Source organism: Hippopotamus amphibius, chromosome 17 (assembly GCF_030028045.1).
Source record: "Hippopotamus amphibius kiboko isolate mHipAmp2 chromosome 17, mHipAmp2.hap2, whole genome shotgun sequence".
In the NCBI taxonomy this organism is placed as follows: Eukaryota; Metazoa; Chordata; class Mammalia; order Artiodactyla; family Hippopotamidae; genus Hippopotamus; species Hippopotamus amphibius.
The window spans coordinates 17,019,556-17,043,690 of record NC_080202.1 but is presented as its reverse complement, the minus strand read 5'-3'; positions in this window follow the sequence as shown (position 1 = coordinate 17,043,690).

Here is a 24,135-nt window from a genome sequence, read left to right as displayed (position 1 = left end):
GCTTGGTTGAGAGATCATTTGAGTGAGGAGGAGGAGGAAGAGACTACCGCATAAGCACTCACTCTCTTTGAATGCCAGGCAGGCGCTGGCCTGTAGTTGACACATCACCTGTAACATGGAGAAAAGAATCAACCTAGGGGAAGAAAGGGAAATGGTACAGTCTTGACAAGTTGGGAGGGGTCGGGGAAAGACTCCTTTCCACTTGTCACATCCTCCTGGCTGCTCTCCCACTCTTGCAAACCTCTCTTGGGAGGAGGGGGTGGATTGGCAGGCTGTGGAGGGCTGCCTAAGCCCCGCCTCCCGTTTTCCTTCCAGTGGTGTCTCTGGCCAGCTGGCCAGCTGCAAGCACAGCTGTAAAGGAGCCAGCCCTGGAGCAAGGCTCAGGGCTTTCAGCACTTCTCACCAGGATGGGGTTGGAGGGGTGTCTAACTCTGGGGATGGTATTAGGAAGTTGGTCATTGCCTAGCTCACCTAAATCTACATCACTAAATCAAGATACCTCAATTTTAGACTTGGTAAGTTCTCTGGAATTCAATTTATACAGAGTCACACAAAGTCACTGATAGTATTGAAAGAAGTGTTTACATTTGTTTCTCATTACCCCACCACACTGCCAGCAAGGCACTTCAAACTAAATTTTTAAAATATAAATTTCCAGTTGTCTTTTGAGCGTGGCACAATTATAGCTCATTTTCTGTATACATGTATCAGTATAGAGTGTTAAAATAATTTGGTAAATGGCAACATTAAAAACAGGCTGCAATTTTTGTGAGCCAAGGCATCAGACCCTGCAGGTTGACTAATCTAATACCAATTCCCAACTCACTTCTCCTTGGCCTCTTCCACCATATAGTCTGGGTGGGGAAATACTCTCTTTCTCAGACTTTCTTGCAGCTGAGATGACTACGTGACATAGTTCTGGCCAATAAAGTAGAAGCTGAAGAATTCTGGGAGCTTCTCAGAAAACTTTTGCTTTCTTGATAAGTGGAACCAAAGCTGCTGGTACATCCAGCATTCACCCTCATGCCTGCCTTGAATGAGGCTGTGATGCTTAGAACTGTAGTGGCCACCTTGGGGGTAGGAGGTGGTACATAGGTCCCAAAGCTAGCTTGTTAAAGATGATAAAGGAGAAAGATAGAAATTGCTTGGGGTCCAGTGGAACCAATACCAGCATCGTCTCCAGACTTCTTACTGTGCCAGGAAATAAACTCATTTCTTAAACACCAATGGATCAGGTTTTAGGTTATTGGTAGCCTGAAGCTTTTCTGCCTGACGCTCTCTATTTTGGCACTTCTTCATTTTTGAATATGGAAGAGCTGTCAAAAAGTGGAAATGGCTTAGGTCTTTCTCGAACCCTGAGAGTCCCTGGTGTGGGTATCTTGGTGACACAGGATTTTTCCATTGCCCAGGATGTTTTCTATTCCTAAGCAGTGGAAGGAACCCCTCAAATGACCACATGCACCTATTTTTCTGCCTCACCCAGGGCAGCTCTGTTTCCTAGCTCTGAGCCCTGTTCCTGGTTTCACTTCTGGGATGGATCACCCCAAATATGCCCTAGCTCATCATCTCCCCTTCATCTGCTCCTTCAGGCCCGCTCAGAGCCCCTGGTACTTGATATCTTTGTGTAACTGGACCATGCGTCACCAGGGAGCCTCCACAAAATGAAGGGCCAGCAGGGCTTTCTAAGATGCTTTGTTTGCGCAAAACAACTAAATAAAATATTTGCACAGTTCAATTGATAATTTATATACATTGTTTTGTAGTTTTTATTAAAATTTTCTTTTAGAAACAGTTACCATTGGGGAGGTCAATTCTACTAAATATGGAAAGAAACCTAAAAAGTAACTTTTGAAAAATTTTAAGCATTTGGTGTCCCATGTGTGGGCCCCACATCACTCATTTCATTGAAAACTCTTTTTGTGCCTTTGCTGGAGACTGGAATTACTAGATGATACTAAAATAAGTTCAACTAACGTCCAATCAGGTATGCCTTGTGAATGCTACAGCATTCCTGGGTATTCTCATCTTCCTGTGCTTAGTAAAAAGGAAACTGATTATCTACACAGCAGTAATATTACCATACTTACCAGTTATTGTCCCAATCAAGAAGTATTAATGATGAAAGAAAAGACATTTACATGCCCAGTTGAATATCTAATTAGACAAGAAACCAAAAAACCTGACACTCCAAGTCAATACCAGACACTAGACAAACCTAATTAGATTGCAGTTGCCATATTTGAATTTAATGTTAGATTGTTGATCCTTTTAGGGTGTTATTGCTTTACCTCAGGGTTTTCCCAAACCCCTAGGCTCTGCCTCCCCACCCAGGTAATATCTGACATAAGGGGTCAAAGGCTAGCAGGTACAGTACAGGGAAGGTCTGGCTGAGAGTGAAGACAGGGGAATGAATGCAAAATGTATGAGACCACCCCCATCCCCCAAATGTAGACTAAATTAATTTAAAGGGCTCCGGGAAGAGGAGAGGGCAAGGATGGAAGCATAGGACTGAAAACAGGGAGATTGGGGCTTCCTAGGTGGCGCAGTGGTTGAGAGTCTGCCTGCCAATGTGGAGGACATGAGTTCGATCCCTGCTCCAGGAAGATCCCACATGCCGCGGAGCAACGAAGCCCGTGTGCCAAAAAAAGAAAAAAAAAGACTTAAAAAAAAAAAAAAATGATGCGGTGAAAACAGGGAGATCAAATGCTTGACAAATGGTTGGACCCTCAGCTTCCCCTTCCTCCCCATTCTTGTCCTCTCCCAGAATGCCTGTAACCAGGTTGTTACATCTTAGGTAGTATATTAAGGATTTTCCTCTGGGAAACCAAAAAACCCCAGAGAAAAACCCTTTATATGAGGACATCAGGGAGCTTGGCAAGAAAAAAGTCATCTCCTTCCCTATCAGGCCAAAGAGTCACCTCCAGTGAACAAGGCCTGTTCCTACATGTAGTTTCCAGTGAGACTTTTAATGCCTCATTCTTAAATATAAGCAGGAAACCAGTGTGCACCAGACTTTTTTAGACACCTCAAGCTATAAAGGAGAAAAAGCAAACAAAATGCATAGAAAAAAATAGAAAAATAGGTTCTCTGAGGAATAGCGACAATATGGAAAAGAGGTAAATAGTTAAATAATTAATATCTCAACTAGGTAAGGGAAGATCTTCTAATCATACAATAAGATTAGGAAGTTCCAAAAAAGGAACGAACAGGTAAAAGTCCTTGAAAATTCACCATATCATAGAGAAATAAAATAGTCCAAAGAATAATTGGAAGTAAAATCAAGAAAATCAGAAAGTAGAACAACAACAACAAAAAAGAGGAAAGAAAAGACATTTAAGGAACTAATCCAAATATCCCAAAGCTCCCTCCATGCCCTGAAGTGCACTGGGAGAACACTGACCATGGCCTTTGGGGACAGGGACACTTGGACCTTTCTAGTCCTCCTGAAAATGAGACCATGCAGAGCCGCGGTGACCTATGCATCAGAGTAGGGAGGGGGGCAGCAGGGACCAGAGACCCTGGAAATCACCTTGAATTATGGAGATCACACTCTGAGCCTCATTTTTTAAATTATTATTTAAATATTATCAGTTTATTTTTTCATATAGATACTACATTAAATATTCAAAAGGTTCAAAGTGAAAAGTCTCTTTCCCACTGCCATCCCCTAACTGGATCCCATTTCTCCCAGTTTCCAGTAACATTTTCCTATAAGTCCACAGTTTCTCCAAATACCGCTGGGTTTGTATAAATAGTCTTGTTCAAGGTATCTTGAGCTTTCACAAACACTCCCCTCAAAGTCCTTCCAGCTTCTGCCCACTGCCCTGTTCCAAAGCACTTCCACATTTTTAGATATTTGTTATAGCAGCCCCCAAATCTATATTAGTTATCTAATGCTGTGTAACAAATTAACCCAAAACTTAGCAGCTTAAAAAATATTTATTAGTTTACACACTTTCAGTGGGTCAGGAATTTGGGCACATCTTAGCTGCTGGTTCTGTCTCTGGGTCTCTCATGAAGCCATAGTCAAATGTCAGCTGAGGCTGCAGTCATCTGAAAGCCCGACTGGGGTTGGAGGATCCTATTCCAAGATGGGTCACTCCCATGGTTGTGGGCAGGAGGCCTCCGTCCTCTCTCTACCTGGACCTGTCCATAGGGCAGCTTGGGTGTCCTTATGACATGTCAGGGAATTATCCAAGAGTGAAGAAGACAAAATCCACAATGTCTTATACCCTGGTCTTGGAAGTCACACACCGTCATTTCTGTGATGTCCCATCGGTGTGACAAACAAATCAGCCCAAAATAGCCCATACAGGATGTGACTACCAGAAGGCTACAATCTGGGGGGTCTTGGAGCCTGACAATCATACCTTCCCCAGAAGCAAACAATGTCACTAGCCTCGTATGTGTCCCTTCAGAGATATTTTATTCAGAAACAAGCAATTATAAATATACACATCTTTGCTTCCCTCTTTTAGATAAATGGTAGAATACTACATATACCATTCTACACCTTGCTTTTCTCACTTAAAAATACAGCATGGTGATCATTCCATATTAGTATTTAATGCATGCCTACTTCTTTTTCGCATCTGTATAGTGTCTCACTGTATGAATGAAGCATAATTAATTAAAGTAGTCCACTATCTATTGTGGGATGTATAAGCTAGTTGAAATCTTTTTTTTTTTAAGAGTAGAACCTGGCTCACATACTTCTAGTCATACAACTTTAGGCAAGTTACTTAATGTCTTTGAACTTGAGTTCTGTCATTTGTAAAACAGGAATAAAAAAAGTCCCTTCTTCACACCTCATAGGATCATTGGAAGAATTAAATGAGATCAGTATGTAAAGCAAATAGCACAAAGTCTTCACTGGGTAGTGTTTGTTCTCTTCCTTTTCACTCTGATGACTCCCCAGAGCCTGTCCCTGCCCTGGGGAAGTGCTTTCCTATTTCCAGTCCCACACACTGGTATCTGGCTTCACCTCCTGATTCAGCAACAGGAGGCTTCAAATGGAAGAAAGGACTACAGTGTACTCTCCAAGGGAGACTGTAGAAGGACTCTCTGACTGCTTCTCACACCCTCGTGTTGTCACACATTTGCCACAGGGCCAGCCTGAGCTGTTTGCCTTCCCCAACACTGGCCTAGTTGGCAAGGACTGCAGAGAAAAGTCAGGCCCTAGGCCTGGCACATCCTAGGGATGTTACCACAGAGCAAACACGAGTTTGCTGGCTGGGTGGATTCCAGTCAACAGGGAGATAAGCGGATTAAAGGCAAACAGGAGAGAAATCCCTGCCATGGAAACAGGAAGAGGCTGGCTGCTGCCTCGCTTAGGGGTTGGTCTGTCTATCTATCTATCTATCTATCTATCTATCTATCTATCTATCTATCTATCATCTATCTATCTATCTATCTATCATCTATCTATCATCTATCTATCTATCTATCTATCTATCTATCTATCTATCTATCATCTATCTATCATCTATCTATCTGTCTGTCTAATAAATAAAACAGCTTTATTGACATACTCATGTGCCATGCAGTTCACCCATTTAAACTGTACAACTCAATGGTTTTTACTATATTCAAGAATTGTAGGCAATTCCCTGGTTGTCCAGTGGTTAGGACTCTGCGCTTTCACTGCCGAGGGCCTGGGTTCAATTGCTGGTAGGGGAACTAACATCCTGCAAGCCTCACAGCACATTGTGACAATGTCATCATCCAAAAAAGAAACACCATGCCCATCAGCAGTCACCCCCACCCCTGCAGTCCTAGGCAATTGCTAATCTACTTCTCTATGAATTTGCCTATTCTGAAAATTTCATATAAATGGAAACCTATAACATGCAGTTTCATGATGTTTTCAAGCCTCATCCATATTGCAGCGTGAATCACTACTTTATTCCCTGTTATTGCCAAATAATATTCCATTATATGCATGTTCTACGTTTTGTTTATCCATTCATCAGTTGATGGTCTTTGGGGCTATTTCCACTTTTTGGCTATCACGAATAATGCTGCTATGAACATTCATGTACAAGTTTTTGTGCGGACATATGTTTTCTCTTCTCTTGGGTATATATCTAGGAGTGGAATTGCTGGTTCATAAGGTAACTCTATGTTTAACCTTTGGAGGAATTCCAAACTGTTTTTCAAAATGGCTGTACCATTTTACATTCCCACCAATAGTATATGAGCGTTCCAATTTTTCCACATCTTTATCAACATTTGTTATTATCTGTTTTTTCTATTATAGCCCTCCTAATGAGTATGAAAGAGTATCTCATTGTGGTTTTGATTTCCATTTCCTTGATGAATAATAATGTTGAGCATCTTTTCATGTGCTTATTAGACATTTGTATATCTTTTGGGGAGAAATGTCTATTCAGAGACTTTACCCACTTTCAAAAAACTGGATGTTTTTTAAATTGTAGATTGTAAGAGTTCTTTATATATTCTAATAGGGGGTCTTATTTTAATCTTTTTGAAATTACTATTTTTTCAGTCATATGCATACTTATACTAAAGCAGTAACATGTTCGAATCCAAAGAATACAAATAGATGGATTTATCAGGATATTGAAGTGTTTGCAAGCTGGTGCAACTTTATGGGAACCCTAGAGACCCCTGGAATGCAGGAGATCCAACTAGCAACTTTGAAAGAATCTGTGTAATCTCAGTAAAGATATTTCCTTGGCGTGTTTCTGTGCCTTCCTTGAATGGAAGGAAAGAGAACTGTTCTACTACCTCAAGTCCACACCCCCAAGGGGCAATGACTGCAGGCAACAGCAGAATAGCAGCTAGGGGACATTCCAATGTACAGTGGACATCATGGTCTAGAAAAGCTTTCATTATTTCAGGCCTTCTCATTTCATTTCAGTAAACATTTAATGAGGATTTCCTGGGACTTCCTTGATGGTCCAGTGGTTAAGAATCTGCCTTTCAATACAGGGGATGTGGGTTCAATCCCTGTTCAGGGAGCTAAGATTCCACATGCCACGGGGCAACTAAGCCCACGCGGCAACTAGAGAAGCCCACGCGGCAACTAGAGAAGCCCACATGCCACAATGAAGCGAAGACCCAGAGCAGCCAAAAAAAAAAAAAAGATGATTTCCTATATGTCACACATAGAGATATATAAAGATAAGTCATGGAGGGAGAAATATACGACACAAACAAAAGATTTCAATACCAAGTGAACAGACGTGTCCAAAGCATTCTGGGAGTGTGGAGAAAGGGGTCATCTCCTTTGTCAAGAAGGGATACAGGTGAGAAGGGAGACTGGGAATTACGGTAGCTTCATGGAGGAGATGATATTTAAGCTGGTCTTAAAAAGTGAGTATGAGCTTGTCAGGTGAACAAGGAGAGTTAAGAGCACGTGCAAGATCATAGAGGCGCAACAGAGCATGGTGAAGTCCTCCTGTGACTTTATAACGAATGGCTTTTGGATAAATTCAAGAATTCCTGTAGGGGAGTTTGATTCCAGCCCACCTTTAGGTTGAGAGTAGATGTGCTGAGCAGAAGGACAGGGGAGAGAGTTCACTCCAAAGCAGGATGGGGCTGTCTGAGAGTTCAGCCTGATTCCTTAGTTCTCAGGGTCTACAATGGCCTAGATCCAGCCCATACACAGACTCTTAGATGAAGCCTCTCTCCTCTGAAAGAGTCAGGGAGAGGGACTGCTAATTGCAGAGAGGGGTGGGTATGGCACCGAAAAGGGGATTGGTGAGTGTGGGAGGGAGGGGACTCAGAAGACACACTGTGTTTGTTCTACACCTCTGTTTGTCCTTACATCTAATCTAGTGTCTACAGACTTGTAATGAGTAACTAAATCAATGACGTCAAAGCTGAACTCTTGGTGTAAAACAGGTACTTTTCTTCAGTCTTAAGTGCCAAAACACATCCCATTGCCCCTGGACCCTTGTCCTCGGGAAGCTGGTAGGAGGCCAATCATAGTTTTCCTAGAAGCTCCAGGCGAGCTGTCAGCTGGTTGTGAATTTAGTCCCTGCTGCCCTCGTCTGGATTTGACCTGCTGCCCTAGGTGCGTGTTGCAGTGTGAGTGCCTGGTGTGTCGGTCAAGAAGCTTCTTTTTTTTTTTTTTTTTTTACATATCCCCATATCCCCTCCCTCCCCCGACTCCCCCCAAGAAGCTTCTTAATGTAAGTCACCAAAAGCTCAACTCAAAATAGTTTAAACAATAATGAAAAGTATATTCACAGAACAAGAATTCTGAAAGTCGGGTGGTTTCGGAGTTGGTGAACTTACCAGCAAAACTGGGTCATCAAGGACTTAAGTTTTTGCCATTTCATCTTCAATGTACTGGCCTGTCCCCTTCAATGTCATAGGTCAGCTCCCCTCATGGTCCTAAGATGGCTGCTGCAGCTCCATGCTTCTCACTGCAGACATCAAAGCCTAGTGTTAGAAAAAGGTGAATTCTCACCATTCACCTCTTTTTTAGGACTTTCCCAAAAGTCCCCAGCAGACTTCCTCTCACATCTTAACGCCTATAATGGCTTCACATACCCTTGCCTATCAATCACAGACAAAGGGAACAGACAACCTAACAATACATCTTGGAAATTATTCCCAACTACTACATAAAGAGCTTTTTCATCCTTTGGTATGGCTTCATAATATCCTGTTATATGGATAGTATAACCTACTTAAGCAGGCCTCTATTTTTGGACATTTAGGTTGTTTCCAGGTTTCTAAACAGTTCGACAATGAATAACCGGTGCATATCTCTGTTTACGCTGCATGAATATATCTGTCGTATAAATTCATGAAGGGGAATTGCTGAGTCAAAGGGCAGGTGCATTGGTGATTTTGATTACCATATCACTCTCCATAGAGGTTGTAACAATTTGTATTTAATTCCAACATCAATGTGTGCTATTAAACATTTTTATCTTTGTCAAGCTGATAGGTTAAACACAGTATCTAATAATCAAGAAACAAGCTTCTCAGCATCCTGGAGAAGTAACTAGCAGGCAGAAGACCTGAGAAAATACTGTGACCCCTGTTGATCCAGAAAGCAAGCCCACAAAATCAACTCCTGGGATCTCCAAATAGACGGTAGACTGGATTAAAAATTGGAAGTATCAGGAACCTCCCTGGCGGTCCAGTGGTTAAGACTTCGTGCTTCCACTGCAGGGGGCGAGGGTATGATCCCTGGTCGGGGGAACTAAGATCCCATGTGCCTCGTGGTAGGACCAAAAAAAAAAAAAATTGGAAGTAGCAAAGAATCTTGGCAAAGAATCCTCACTGACTTAGTCATATAGAAGACTAAAAAGAAAAAAATTCTTGTCTTCCTTCCTAAAACGTAATTCTGATTAAAACTCCTAAGCGTCCAAAGTCAACTAAGTACAGAAAGTTTAAGGCAAAGGAATTTCCCTGTGTCCCACCAGGAAGAGTAATGTTTATAATCTCTGCCCTGGCTAACATAGTTACCCAAAGAATTAGCTTCCTTTGTTATAAATTCTATTAGATGGGAGAGCATAAGGGATTTTCTAGACCACAGCTATCCCAGTAGAATTTGCTGTGATGCTAAAAATGTTTTAAATCTAAGCCATTGATATGGAAGCCACTAGCCGTGTGTGGCTATTGCACCCTTGAAATGTGGCTGATGTGACTGAGACATTGAATTTTTAATTTTATTAAATTTTACTTAATTTTTAATTAATTAATTATTTTTTGGTTGTGTTGGGTCTTTGTTGCCTCATGCAGACTTTTCTCTTTGTTGTGGTGCATCGGCTTCTCACTGCGGTGGCTTCTCCTGTTCTGGAGCACAAGCTTTAGGCCAGTGGGCTTCAGTAGTTGCAGCATGCAGGCACAGTAGTTGTGGCTCTCAGGCTCTAGAGCACAGACTCAGTGGTTGTGGTGCATGGGTTTAGTTGCTCTGCACCATGTGGGATCTTCTTGGACCAGGGATCGAACCTGTGTCTCCTGCATTGGCAGGCAGGTTCTTAACCACTGTACCAGCAGAGAAGTCCCTTTACTTAATTTAAGTGTAAACAGCCATGTGTGGTTAGTGGCTACCATATTGGACTACACAGTTCTGGGGAAACTAGTTTAGAGTTTTCTTTTGCTAAAAGAGATGCCCATTTCTTACTGGGTCAGGATGCCCAAGACTGCAACATCTGGACACAAATGGGGTTGTTTTCTAAACTTTACTCCAGATTTCTCGTCTCTGCTCAGGGCCTACTCTCTCCTCAACATTGTTGAACTTCTAGCCCTGCTCCTCAGACTCTCCCCACATCATGCCTCTTCTGATCCCATCCAACCCCTCCCAATTCTGGTTCATTTTCTTATCTCTCCATCTTTTTGTTCACCAGACCATCTCGGCTATGCCTAGAAGGCTTCCTCTTCAAAGCCGGCCATGCTCTGCAAGATATGTTCTTAAAGACATTTCACTCCCTGTAAGACATTTCACTCCCTGTAAGAAACTGTCTTCAGCTCATAAAGGAATATTTCATTCTCTTCAGTACACTACACGTCACCTTACTCCACAGTGTGGTTTTCCTCTTGAGTGTCATGTTCCCTTTCTTTTATGATACAAGAGGTTTTCATGGCTCCCATGTTGGTTTTTTTCCTACCTTTTGACCCTTGAAAATTGAGAGATTTATCTAAATGTCCTATAAGGCGCTGAAATGGGTAAAGTGATTCTCTCAGGATCCCATCACTATCTCCCCGCTCCTCCCCACCTCTCCCAGATGCAGCTTTGAGTCTCTTCTTAATTTGAGAGGCTCTTTGATCCTCAGCCTGAGGGTAGAAGGAAGGGCTCCAGGTTTATACACTGACGGGGCAGAGATTGTAATTCTAGGTATTTGATGATGCCCCTGGGCCAGCTTTCTCTGTTGGCTGTGGGACTAGTCTGGGGGCCCCAGGTCCCAGGGAGAGTCTTGCCTATTGTTGTGGCCGCTAGCTCAGGAAAGGCACTCCCTCCACCTTCCTTATGGGGTAGTCACTTGTAATCTTGGGCCTCACACACAACTGTTTTTTAAAGGCAAAAGGGATTGCAAGTGAAGTGATGACTTAGGGCCAATTTTTACCTTTCATTTTCTGTTCTTTCTAATTAGAAGAGTCAGTGGGACCTGGGATCTCCAATTATTCCAGAACTCTGCTTCCTGCAGGGGAAAAAGAGTTAAGGTCAAGGTGTTTTTCCTTCAATGCAGACAGTAGAAATTCTTCAATGATATCCTTTTCTAGTTGTAGTACTGATGCTCTTTTACTTGTGTTTTATTCCTTTCTTTCAGGAACCGGGGGTGCAAGGTGGTATGGAATTAGATGTCAGCCTTCAAAGTCACCATCTTATCTAAAAGTACTAACAATTTCTTTCTTTTTTGCTCTAATTCATAGAAAAGCTAAGTTTAAAGCAGATACTCATAACATTTTGACCATGTCTGGAGGAAAGGCCTACTCAAATAAATATGCTATCATAACCTAACTGCTATAGCACACAGGGAGAGAGGCTCGCATTACCTCTATTTTTCAGATAAACTTTGGATTTCTTTCCTCCTGTTCTGTTGGGGGGGTGGGGGCGGACGGGCTTAGAGAAATCTGAACACTTCCCAAAAATAATACCCAGTTGAAAATTCCTTTTGCTACAGTTTTCTCAGGAAGCAGAGCAAGGCTTTCCATTTCCTAGTGGGTCCCTCGAAGGTCAAAAGAACAGGGAATGTTTGCAAAGGCATCTTGCTTGCTTTTGTTCCCATCAGCCCTTAGATCCCCTGGAACACCAGACTCTGACAAGCAAAACAATTTAAGGAAAGGAAGAGATAGCAGGCACCTTTTAGATGGGATGCACTGCAGCCAGAACATCAACCTGGGGATGGCTTTGTACCACATTTGTATTCTGAACTTGGAAAAGTTCAATCTGTTTGGTCACCAAAATCCAGGAACAGGAAAAGAAAAACTTCTCCCAGTAAAAGCAAATGAAGTGACATTTGTAGATGGCATTGGTAGACAGATATAGAAAAGATGAGGTTCCATTTGGTAGGCCGAGTGCCGCACATCACGCAGAGTCTGTGACAGTGTCCCCACGTGGCTACATACCTGGACTACGTCGCAAGAGGAGTTCCAGAATTCCACAGACACCAGAGTGGGTCTGCACGGTCATCTCCAACACTGTTGCTAAACCTTTCCATGCTTCAGTTCCCGATTGGTCCCACCTGTTCTGATGCTATTATCCATAGCACACATTTTCTCACTTTTTTATGTGAGTTTGCTAAGCAAAAGTTGGAGTTGTGACCTCTGGTCACTTCTCTTCCCTGTTATTGATTGATTTGGAGAACTGGCGGTACAGGGTATGTGTGTGTATGTGTATGTGTGTGTGTGTGTGTGTGTGTGTGAGAGAGAGAGATAACAAAAGAGCCAAGCTACCTCTAGCAAAAAGGCCATCAAAAGAGAAGTGTGTCACCCCGGGATTAGTGGCAAAATTGGTTTGAATGGGTCCGATGTAAAGTTTCTATTAGGTCTTCACGCTCCCCTAGCTCATCACATAAATAAGAATACTATGTTCTGCCACATTTTAGAACCTTATTACTAATTAAACAGCATCATTTTTAATAATACCAATGAGCATATTTTAAACATTTAAAGCTAAAACTGAAATGTGAAAATATAAGTGAAATCAATTCTGCCCACACAAAAAAATTTAAGTGGCCTTACAATAATCTTCATCACGATTTCCTTAGCAAAATCATCAATAAGTTTTGCAGCTTCGAGTGGTTTGAGTTACTATGTCAAGAACACTCTGTTAAATATTATTGCCCTGGGGGGCGTCAAGGAAGGGAGGGAATATGGGGATATGTGTATAAAAACAGTTGATTGAACCTGGTGTACCCCCAAAAAAAAAAATAATAATAAAAAAAAAAAAGAAAAAAAAATATTATTGCCCTTCCGGATCATTTTCCCCAGACTTCCCTGACGATATGAATCACCTGAAAAACACACAGGTGACTCGGTCACTCGGGATCTGGAGCTCAGGGTGACAGAGAGCAGCCCGTAATTCTCAAAGCCACCAACGCTGGTTAAGCCTCAGTGTTTTCAGCTTTTGTCCTTTGTTCTCAATGCAAATGGTGACTAGGATCAATGCCTTGAAGTGTGTGAGCTGCGCAACATCAGGCATTAAAGACAGATGCTTCCTCGGGTGCAGGGAGACTATTTAGGTAAGAGAAAGGCCAAGCTGATTAATTTGTCAAATCCTTCCTCTCAGATAGTGTCAATGCAACAGATTGTTACTTAATTAGGTATCATGTCTCAGAAGTGCTGAGTTTTACCTTCTGCTTCTCTTGTGTTCTAATTTGGAGTCCTAGAGGTACTCACAAATTAGCAAAACAGCACAGTATTCAAAACAGTCGTACATGCTAGCCGGGAGGCATTTTGCAATATAAACAATTCACTTTTCAGTTACATCTAAATACAGAATGTGTGTGCTCCCTGGAAGCTTATTCGAAATGCAAAATCTCAGGTCCCACCCCAGACTGACTGAATAAGAATCTGCATTTTAATTCCCAATTCATGAGTATGCCCATTAGGGCATGAGAAGCACTTCTCCAACTCTGCACTGAGACAATTAGAGTAAAAGTGAGGAAGAGGGGGAGGATGGTGATGCAGGATCAGCTAGATGCTTAGGGAGGGACACCCAAGGGAGCACTTTGTCCTGGGTTTCATTGCCAGCAAGGGCACTTGGGTAGCAGCAGAGGAACCCAATGTTATGGCTGGGCCACTGGGCCCCAGAGCAGGGAGGATGTACTAAAAGACATTTTAGGATGTCTGCCCATTCACTGCCTCTCCTGGGGGACTGCTGTCCCTAGATCTGGCTGCACTGGAGTGATTATGTCACAAACCGGGTGAAGCTGAGCCCCCTGATTATAACCCATATAATCAGAGATACCTCTTAGGTCCCAAGGCAGCTAATTCATGGTCTGCTCAGGGACCTGGCTTGTGGCCTGGCTTGAGTATATAAGGTGGGCCATCAGAGTCCTCTCTGGGGAGTTTAGGATGGTTAAGGGGGTGGAGGTAGGCGTTCTGGCAAGATATAAAGAGTTAAGGTTGGGTGGCCCTAGTGGGCCATGTGCCTGAGGTATGAGGCAATGGAGACAGTGACTAAGCAGAGAAAGTTGGCCAGAAAAGAAAGTGGGAGAGGAATGGAGGAGATATGCACACACACAAGGGAGGAGAGGGGGACTGAGCAAGGGAAGGAGATGAGAGAGCAGCCTCAGTTCCTGCTCTTGCTCTAACCCATGTTTAGTTGTTCCAGATATAAGTCTTTGATCCTAGCAACCAACAGACCCTTGATTAGAAGAGTAGGTGAATTAATTCCTAATAATCAAAGCCTGAGTAATCTAAGGCTATTGAACTATAATCCTTCTGTTAGTGTTGGCTTAGAAATTGGAAAGGGTGAAAAGAATGAACGTTGGTGGGAAGAGATTCATTTCTGAGGACTGGCATCTGGGTGTTTGGGCACTCAGTTTAGTACTCATGTGTAGCCTAGAGATTACAACAGCATGTCTTTTTTTTTAATTAATTAATTAACTTACTGGCTGCATTGGGTCTTTGCTGCTGGACATGGGCTTTCTCTAGTTGCGGCTAGCAGGGACTACTCTTTTTTTTTTTTTTTTTTTTTTTAAGCTCTTTACTGGGATACTGCTTAATGCTGTTGTGCCAGTCTTCATTGTGGTGTGCAGGCTCCTCATTGTGGTGGCTTCTCTTGTTGCAGAGCACCGGCTCTAGGCGTGTGGGCTTCAGTAGCTGCGGCACATGGGCTCAATAGTTGTGGCACACAGGCTTAGTTGCTCCGTGGCATGTGGGATCTTCCCGGAGCAGGGATCACATCTGTGTCCCCTGCATTGGCAGGCGAATTCTTAACCACTGAGCGACCTAGGAAGTCCAACAATGGCGTGTCTTGTTCACCATTATTTGGTTTGTCTCTCTGTTTTTCAAAATTGGAGGAAAATGTTCAAAAGTCCAATAGAATGTTCAGATTAGGGATATTGCTGGTTAAGTACTTATTTTGAGCTTGGATTATCCAAATCTTATTATTTTGCTAATAAGATCTTAATATTTGAACATGTTAGAGGAGATTAGGGAGATTTAAAATAATGCTGCTTACCAATCTTGGCTTGAATCTGTGTCCATCGCGGGGCTATTTAGACACGTGTGGCCATGGTGGTGGGGTAGTGCAGGTAGGGGCGCCTAAGGAGTCTGTTCTTGGGACTCCGTTTGTATAGCATTGTTGAGGAAGGAGCATGAGCTTTGCCCATGCCAGCCGCGGGGTGGGGGTGGGGGTGGGGGTGGGGTGGGGGGGAGGAGGGCAGTCAACACTGCCCTCTGAGCGCTAGGCAGTGTGGGGCGTCCAAAGATGCTGAATGAGCTTTTGTCCCTAAGAAATCTGAAACATCAGGACACAAGCTTCAATGTCTGGGTGACACTGAAATGTAACAAAAAAATGGAGGAGGGGTTCCCCCACTTCAGAGGCAGAATTTCATGTGGGCCTCTAGGCACCGAGGGCAGCAGTATGACTCCACACTCCAAGCCTGCCGGGCGATTTACATTTTAAGTTGGCTCTTACATGTCACGTGACCTTGCTTTGTTCAGAATCTACACATTGAAACTCTTGCCCAACACCTGTTTTGCGGGGGGGGGGGGGGGGGGGGGTTCTTTTTGTTTTTCTTCAACGCCTGATGTCATGCATATCCCAACTCTTTACTTGTCTACTTGTGTCCAACAGGGCTTTCTATTGTGATTGCTTATCTGGTCTCCCTGCTGCCATTTTTGCTCTCCTACATTCCATGTTCAGCAGAATACCGGCCGGAACTTTTACAAATGGAAACCTCCTCTTAATATTAATATTCCAATGTCTTCCTGTCATCCTTAGGGTACACCAAACCCCTCACCCGTGTGATCTGGCCCCTCCCCATCAGACATCACCTGCCTCTGCCTTCCTTGCTGGTTTCACTCCACCCCTGTGGACTTTCTCAAACACCTTTGAGCTCCTCAGAGCATTTGTGGAAACTGGTCCAGCTGCTTGAGGCGCCTCCTTCTGCCAACTCAGATGCTGCCTCTATTGCTAAGCCTTTCCTGACCCCTCTGTCTAAAATGGCCAGCTCTCTGCTGAAGCCACTTTCTGTCACCTCCTTGTGTTTATGTTTTCAACGAATGTATCTGTTTCTTGTTTGTTTATTGCCTTACTCCCTCCAGTACAATGAAAGCTTCATGACAGTGGAGCCCTCATCTGCCTCATCTGCTGCTCTACTGCCAGCACCTAGAACAGTTTTGGGGACAGAGTGGGTGCTCAGTAAATAGGCATGGAAAGCACAAGTTAACTCCCTCCTACATCTGATCTCCCGTTGGTTGCTTAGATCATATGCTTACATTTGCTCCTCTGGCTGTGGAGGCTCCCATTCTATACTTGCTTATACCACGTACATCTGCTTCTGGCAATTCTGATAAACTACTCAGATCAACCCTCATCCCTGGAATTTTCTCTAGTCCCGGAAGAGGAAAGCTAATGGTGGTTGACTTTGTGCATTTAGACTTTCAGTGATTGAAATTATTCCTATTCTATACCCACTTGACTGTGGAGAAATCCTTTCTACCAGCCTTTTGCTCTATCTTGCTCTTCTCTGCATGCTGACTCTGTTTTCTAAGATGGCAGCACCTGGGCCTCACATCCGAAGAGGTCACCATCAGCCAGATGCTAGTTCTCTCTCCTAAGTTCCCATTTGAAAACTCCTGGGGGAGGACTAGGCTGACTTGTGTCCTGTGTCCACCCTGCACGGCCAGCTGTGACAGGTGGACTGAGTCCTACAGCCCAGACATGACCACTGGGGTCCACCCTTGAGTCTCAGAGCTATTTTTGGAGAAGGGAGGCTTTGTTATGAGCTGGGAGTCTACCCCAATCTGTGTCTCTTTCAGTGGCCCTCCAGCCTTGGCTGATTAAGAACTTAGAGTGAATATCTGACACAAACTGAGGCAGTAAGAATCCCTCTCTTAAAATTTTGAGCAATAAATTAGAGTAGGGTAAATCAGCTTCGTTGAGGCATAATTTACATACAATGAAACACACCCAACTTAAATTCACAAATGTACACATCATAATCAAGATATAGAATATTTTAATTACCCCTCAAAGTCCCCTCATGCCCCTTTGTAATCAACTCCTTCAAACCATAGGTAAGCAAACACTCGTCTATTTCCTGCCACTACAGGTGAGCTGGGCCTTTTCTAGAATTTTGTGTAAATGGAATCATATAGCATGTATTCCTCTGTTGTCTGGCTTCTGCCATTTGGCACAATGCCTGTGAGATTTCTGCATGTTGCTGCATCTGTTAGTAATTCCTAGAACACTCAGTTTTGGTCACAAAGTAACAACCAATCAATAGACAGAGAAGAATGAAGCCAAGATAAGGAGGGAAGTAGAGATGGAAGGCCAGAGGGTCTAGAAAGGCTAGAGAGTAACCTCAGAGGCTGGTTCTAAAACAAAAACTTTAAAAACCACCATCACTACCCAGGAAAGTACAGTACTATCCCATTTATCAAAACAAAGGGGAGGAAAAACAAGCCCATACATGAGTGTATTTGCCTAGGCAAATACTGGAAAGATACATACAAAGGGGTTAATTGTGGTTATCTCTGGGTGGTGGGATTACAGGTCTTTAAAAATATTGTTTTTGCTTATCTAAATTTTAAAGTTTCTACCATCAACAAGCGTTATCCGTACTTTAAGGGAAAAAAAAATCTTTATTTTCAAACCTGCAGCTTTTAAAATCAGGCTGGGAAACTTCTCAAATGCTTGACATTTTTAAATGATGCGAAATGTTCTTAGTTACATTTCAAACCTCTGATGTGGCAGTTACAGCTCTGCTGCAGTTGTTTAAAAAGCAAAACTTCTGAAATAGGATCATTTGCTGACTAATTATTCACAAAGCCCGGTTATGTTGAAGGACCACTTAAGTCCTCTTAAATTCTAACCGTTCTATTTGTGGGCTAAAACCTTAACCCAGCTGTCCTTGTGATCCTCAAGCCTGCAATCAAGTGAAAAGGATTGTACTTCCTGTCATTCTCAGAATGCAGGCCAACAGAATCACTTGGGGTGGTGATAAAAATGCAGACTCCTGAGCTGCACCCCGGACAAACTGACTCACAGTCTTTAGGAGTGAAGTTCAAAGGATGACTTTTAACAACGCAATTAGGCTATTCTGAGACACACTCAACTTTAAGAGTCACTGTGTTCATTTCTGACCAAATAAGCTTAGTTCCTCCCCTTAAACAGGCTTCCTCGGACTCCCGCGTCTAACCAGCTGATCTTCACCTCAGCTCCCGGGACCAGTCATAACCGTAGGCAGAAGGGAACAGAAGTGGTATTGGTTCTGTTTTGTCTCAAAGAACTGTGTCCTTTGTTTTTGTGTGTTTACTCTCTCTTGGGAATTTGAGCACTACCAGCCCGACTCCTAAATCGTGAGACTTTGTGGCATTCTTGCTGTCTGGGGACCCCTTAATGTCTCACTGCTTGGCTGCTTGCCTTCATGGACATCCTGTTGTGTCCCACCCAGGGGTTCTATTGTTTCGTGTTGCCTGTCTTCTGGGGGACCCTACGAATTTGATGACTGCCCTCCAGACTAACCCTTTATTTGTGCTTGTATCTGGATCTTCTCCCTCCTCCCTACCCATCCACTCCTACTCCTGGTCCTTGTTCTGTGCTGGTGGCTGGTTTTTTTCTAGGTGCAAGTCCCATTCTGCTTACTGGATCCCAAAAGATGATGTAAGGAGACTGGCTATAATAACTTCGGTTTCTCTTGGGCTTATCCCTCTAAGTTCAGCAATGGCGGTTGAACGCATTGAGTCTTCTTGAGTCTCAGTGAAGCTGTTTCTAATTAGTCTTAGGGGATTTTCTGGGTGCTGCTTTATCTACTTACCTTGTTTTCATTTCTTTTTAAAGTTATGGTGATTACATTCACTGAATTATATTCACTGAGAATTCTATCCTCAAGGACAGAAATAGTCAGTAGAACACCAGTAATTTGTTACTAAAATGTCTCTCACATTTAAAATCCAAATAATGTTGTTGTTGTTGTTTTTTAAAGTCAACTTGACCAAAGTGCACTACTTCAGAATCAATAGCCTCTCTTAAATAGTAACACTTAAGTATGGTTAAAACTCAAGTTCAGAAATTCAGTTAGTTGAAAAGCTTAATAAATTCCCAACTTGCCCAAATAGAATTACCAAGAGCACAATTTAGGAGTTTTCTTATAGAAAGACAGTACACTAGAATTACTAATATTAGAGAGTTGTTAGAAAATTTGGAGTCCCAAGACACAGAAGATTGTGTTTTTCAAAGATGGCCACACAATGTCTCCCACCTCACATGCTCCTCTCCCCTCAAGAGGCATTTCTTAAAATTAATTAATTAACTTATTTATTTGTTTTTGGCTGCGTTGGGTCTTTGCTGCTGCACACGGTCTTTCTCTAGTTTCGGTGAGCAGGGGTTACTCTTTGTTGAGGTGCACGGGCTCCTCGTCAGTGTGCTTTCTCTTGTTGTGGAGCCCAGGCTCTAGGCACGCAGCCTTCAGTAGTTGTGGCACATGGGCTCAATAGTTGTGGCTCATGGGCTCTAGAGCACAGGCTCAGTAGTTGTGGCACACGGGCTTAGTTGTTCTGTGGCATGTGGGATCTTCCTGGACCAGGGCTCGAACCCATGTCCCCTGCATTGGCAGGGGGATTCTTAACCACTATGCCACCAGGGAAGCCCTCAAGGGGCATTCTTGACTTCTTCTCCCCTTAAATCTGGGCTGGTCTTCATGACTTCCTTCCTTTTCTTTTTTTTTTAAGAAAAAAATTTTTTACTGAATTTGTTATGATATTTCTTCTGTTTTATGTTTTGGTTTTTCGGCCATGAGGCATGTGGGATCTTAGCTTCCCGACCAGGGATGGGACCCACACCCTCTGCATTGGAAGGCAAAGTCTTAACCACTGGATTGCCAGGGAATTCCCTTTATGACTTCTTGAACAATAGGATTTGGCAGAAGTGAAGTTCTAGGACTTTCAAGGATAGGTCATAAGAAGCTTTGCACTTCTACCCAGGTCTCTTGAAATGCTTGCTCTGGGGGTAAGTCAGCCACCACGTAAGAAATCCAACTCTCCTGAAACAGCTATGTCGTAAGGAAGCCCAAGTGAGGCATGTGGAGAGAGATGGCCATGCTGCCCAGCCCCTAGCTGCTCCAGTCATGCCAGCCCAGGTACCAGACAAGTGAGCAAAGTTGCCATCTTGAGCATAAGGTAACAAGGAATCTAGGTATATTTCAGACAGTTTTCCTGTTGTTGTTCTGCCTAGTTAGAGGTTTGTGTCAAATTATACCACCATTGGCCACTGTGGCCTTAATGAGAGTCCTGAGTCTCCACGCATGGCAAGTGTTTTCAGTTTAAGTGTTTTGATATGTTTCCTGCCCCTTCAAGAGCTTCTACGCTGAAGGATTCCTGGTTGATTTGGCAGCAGCTCTTCCCACATATCCATGACTGGTTGTCAGGGAGTTTCAGATGTTGATGAACATAACGGACCGGAAACGGCTAGCCAGCTTTTTTGTAGCAGGAACCCACCTTTTCTTGGCCCTCCTGGGATTCTTCTCTTCTTTACCGTCAGCCATACGGAATTCTGCTGAAGCGCAAACCACAAAGCAGAGAGAGCCAACTGCACCCAGAAGAGATCGCGTTGCACTAAGAAGATTTCTGATACTCTCACTGAGGTCATGGGGAAACTGTCCTACAAAATGCAGCTGAGCTAGGGCCGCCTCCCGAAGGACAGCTTTTAGAAGCATTTCTTTCAGCTCTATCTGGCTTTAACCCTTGAGGCTACAGCTTGAGGATTCACTATGGCCGCAAAATAAACACTAATACTTATTTCTTAAATCAGAAATAACTACAGAGGGATTACCTGTTAGTCGAACACAGACTACTTTGCAAAATAACACAACCAACTTTGCTGTTGGTTGAGGAGGCTGGACTGTTACATTTGCAGGGGAGAGGGTGCTGTGACTCCTGTTAGTATCTTTCTCCTTTTTTATTTCTTTAGTTATATTCTTTAGTAACTTTTTGAGGCAGTAGATGGGGTTAGCTAGTAGTAGAAGGGATTCGCTGAGGGTTACTTTTTGCCTCAGTGCTGGCTATTGTTGAAAGACCATCCACACTTATTTCCTGCCATGCCAGAGCAGCAGAGAACATACAAGAAAGCTTTTATTCAGCTTTGTTCCTAGCTCCCACCAGTGTTTACTGGGAAGACTGTGGCAACAGATGCACTCTCTAGCCAGCAGTTTCTTAGCTTGAGAATTCAGATGCTTGGAAAATAATGCAATAATGGAGGAGAAAAAAAGGGTCTCTTCTTGAAACGACCTAAATAATTTACTTAAAATGACACCCAAATTTGCCCACCTTTGTGGCTAGGCCTTGCTCTATACATTTAAATTGTTGTTCCTCATAACAAGGGAATACTAGTAGGTGAGAACGATGGTTTTCCAAACCTTCATGCACAAAGTCCCTAAAGACAGCACCACATTTTAAAGGTGCCAGTGCAAACATCTAAACATAATTACACAGCATGTTACCCTTGAGAAGTACATCTTGCATCTGAAAAGAAGTCAGCTCAGGAAGTCTAAAGCTTCAGAGCAGAGAAAGATCTCTTGTGCCATGGCGAAATGTGGCCCAGTGTATAAAGCACTGCTTATGTCAAAGCAACTGAGTAATACCGCAAATTAAAAAGAAAACAATTTGCTGATTCACTGAATCCTGGATCAGAATTGCAAACAGTTGGTTTTAGTGAGCACAATTAACCAATGGAGAAACAGATGGAGAAAGTATTTGCTACTCTTTTGTCTTTTTTTTTTTCCCAAGTAGGGATAAATGGAAATTCTGGCTATGGTAGAATTTGTAGGTTTTCCCTGAGTGCTTACCTATTCTTCCTCCCTCCCCCAAAACCCAACTAAATGAGACTATCATTTTGGCTTTTATTGCCTGAAGAAAACACAGCAGGCCAGCTAATCCCCAAGGTGACCTTGACATCTTCCTACTGAGACCCCAACCTGCAAACTGCTCTGATCTTTGAGAGCCTGAATGTCATGGAGAGACATGCTAAGCTTCTGCAGAATATTTGTAAGATTATATGTCAATATTTGTGGGATATTCAGAAATTTTATTGGTAGTATGTTTTCTAGTTCACATTGAAATCACAGATAGCATCCTTCGCTATTTAATAATACAACTAATTTGCGTATTAAATTTGGCTTTTAAAAATTCGTATGCACTCTTTGAGGCATTGCAAATTGAAAAAAAATCACAGAAACACTTCTAATTTTCAACCACTTTTAACACAACAAATAGGGGGACATACAGTGCCTTTGGAAGGTGAGCTCATTACATCTACGTGTCTATAGCAGTCTTTGTAGTTAATGGTCCTCATACTCCATGAGGTGTGCAGTACACAGATGAATGAAGACATTGGTTCTTATGACAATCTTGCTGAATCTAGAAAACCTATATAGTAAAGAAAGAGCGGAGGAAATCTCCCCCCCCACCCCCACCACCCCCGCCACCAAAGATGAATGCCCTATGGCATTCATTGTAAAAAGTAGAAACACTCTCAGAGATGTGAGGTCTAGAATGATTGGGGCATAGAATGACTAAAGCCATACCCATCACACAGAAAGATGAACTCACTGAGAAACTGAACCATGGGGCTAAGCTCTGCCAGAATCCCCCAAAAACCTGGATGGCAAGAAAAATGAGGCAAATCTTAGGATCCAGAGAAAAGAGGTCTGTGAAAGGGGTTTGATAATTCCTATTTCTCCACAGCAGAAAGATCTAAAAATTATTTTTATTTTTTTATTTTATTTTTATTTTATTTTTATTTATTTTTATTTTTTTTTTGGCACATGGGCTTAGTTCCTCCACGGCATGTGGGATCTTCCTGGAGCTGGGATCGAACCCGTGACCTCTGCATTGGCAGGCGGATTCTTAACCACTGCACCACCTAGGAAGCCCCCAAAAAATTATTTTTAAAACTTTCTGTAATTTAAACATCTTACGTCTACCTTTGTGACACAATCACTGTAATTCTTTAAGTTATTCATTTTTTATATGAAGTATTGGACTGGTTGAATGCCATTTTATAAGTTAGACTTCCTTTATGTGGTTTACAGTTTTGCTTGCTTCTTGTGTTTGATATGATCAACCTCTACTAAATTCATTTTTATAAACATGTAATTTATTTAGGACGAGTTTTCCTTTAGTGGAGGTTTTTATGACTATCTTTCATTTCCTAACTTTTGTTGACATGGAGAAGATACGGTGGTTTTTGTTTGGGGGGGGGCGCTTTTTCTGGTCTGTTGCTTATATCCCATGTCATACAGCAGAAAGAATGATGAACTTCGTCTGTGAATAGCTTAGGAGAAGAAAGGGCGACCTAAACTTAATTTATAATTAAAATCTAAAATTTAGGTATAGTCCTTCCTAAACTTAATTTATAATTAAAATCTAAAATTTAGGTATATGACTTTCCCTGAAAAATAAAAAAAATTATACTAAATGGAAATAGTTTGTTTATCCAAAAACATTAACTTGCTTGGCTCCACCACAGCACTTTTCTTAATACGCAAAAGTTAATATGCGTTCAGCTTTACCTACTCTCTACTGAACAGTGTGCATTGTTCTTGCTTGTTAAACAGTGTAAACAGCAATTCTTAGATTCCACTGTGATAATAAGAGAGAAACTTAAGCCTACCTACTTAAAAAAAAAATAGTAAAACCAAAATTCACCTCAATGCCAAGAGGTAAGGAAATAAGTCAGACTACTACAGAGATGATTCATTTGGAGGCCTTTTGTTTGTTCTCTTTTAAATAAGATGCTGATTGAAGATGAAAAGGCTCTGAATCAAAAGCCTAGCTCTGCTACCTTTTATTAAAAATGTAGGGAATACAATTTCACAAACCTCGGTTTATCCAGCATTTATCTTAATTTGGGCAGTAGAAAAGGAGCTGGGCAAATATCCCTGTTGATGGACCTCTAGGTAATTTCCAAGAATTAAGTACCACTATTCTTTTTTTGCCTCTTGTAGGTCATTTTTCCCAAAGTACACATGGTCCCTG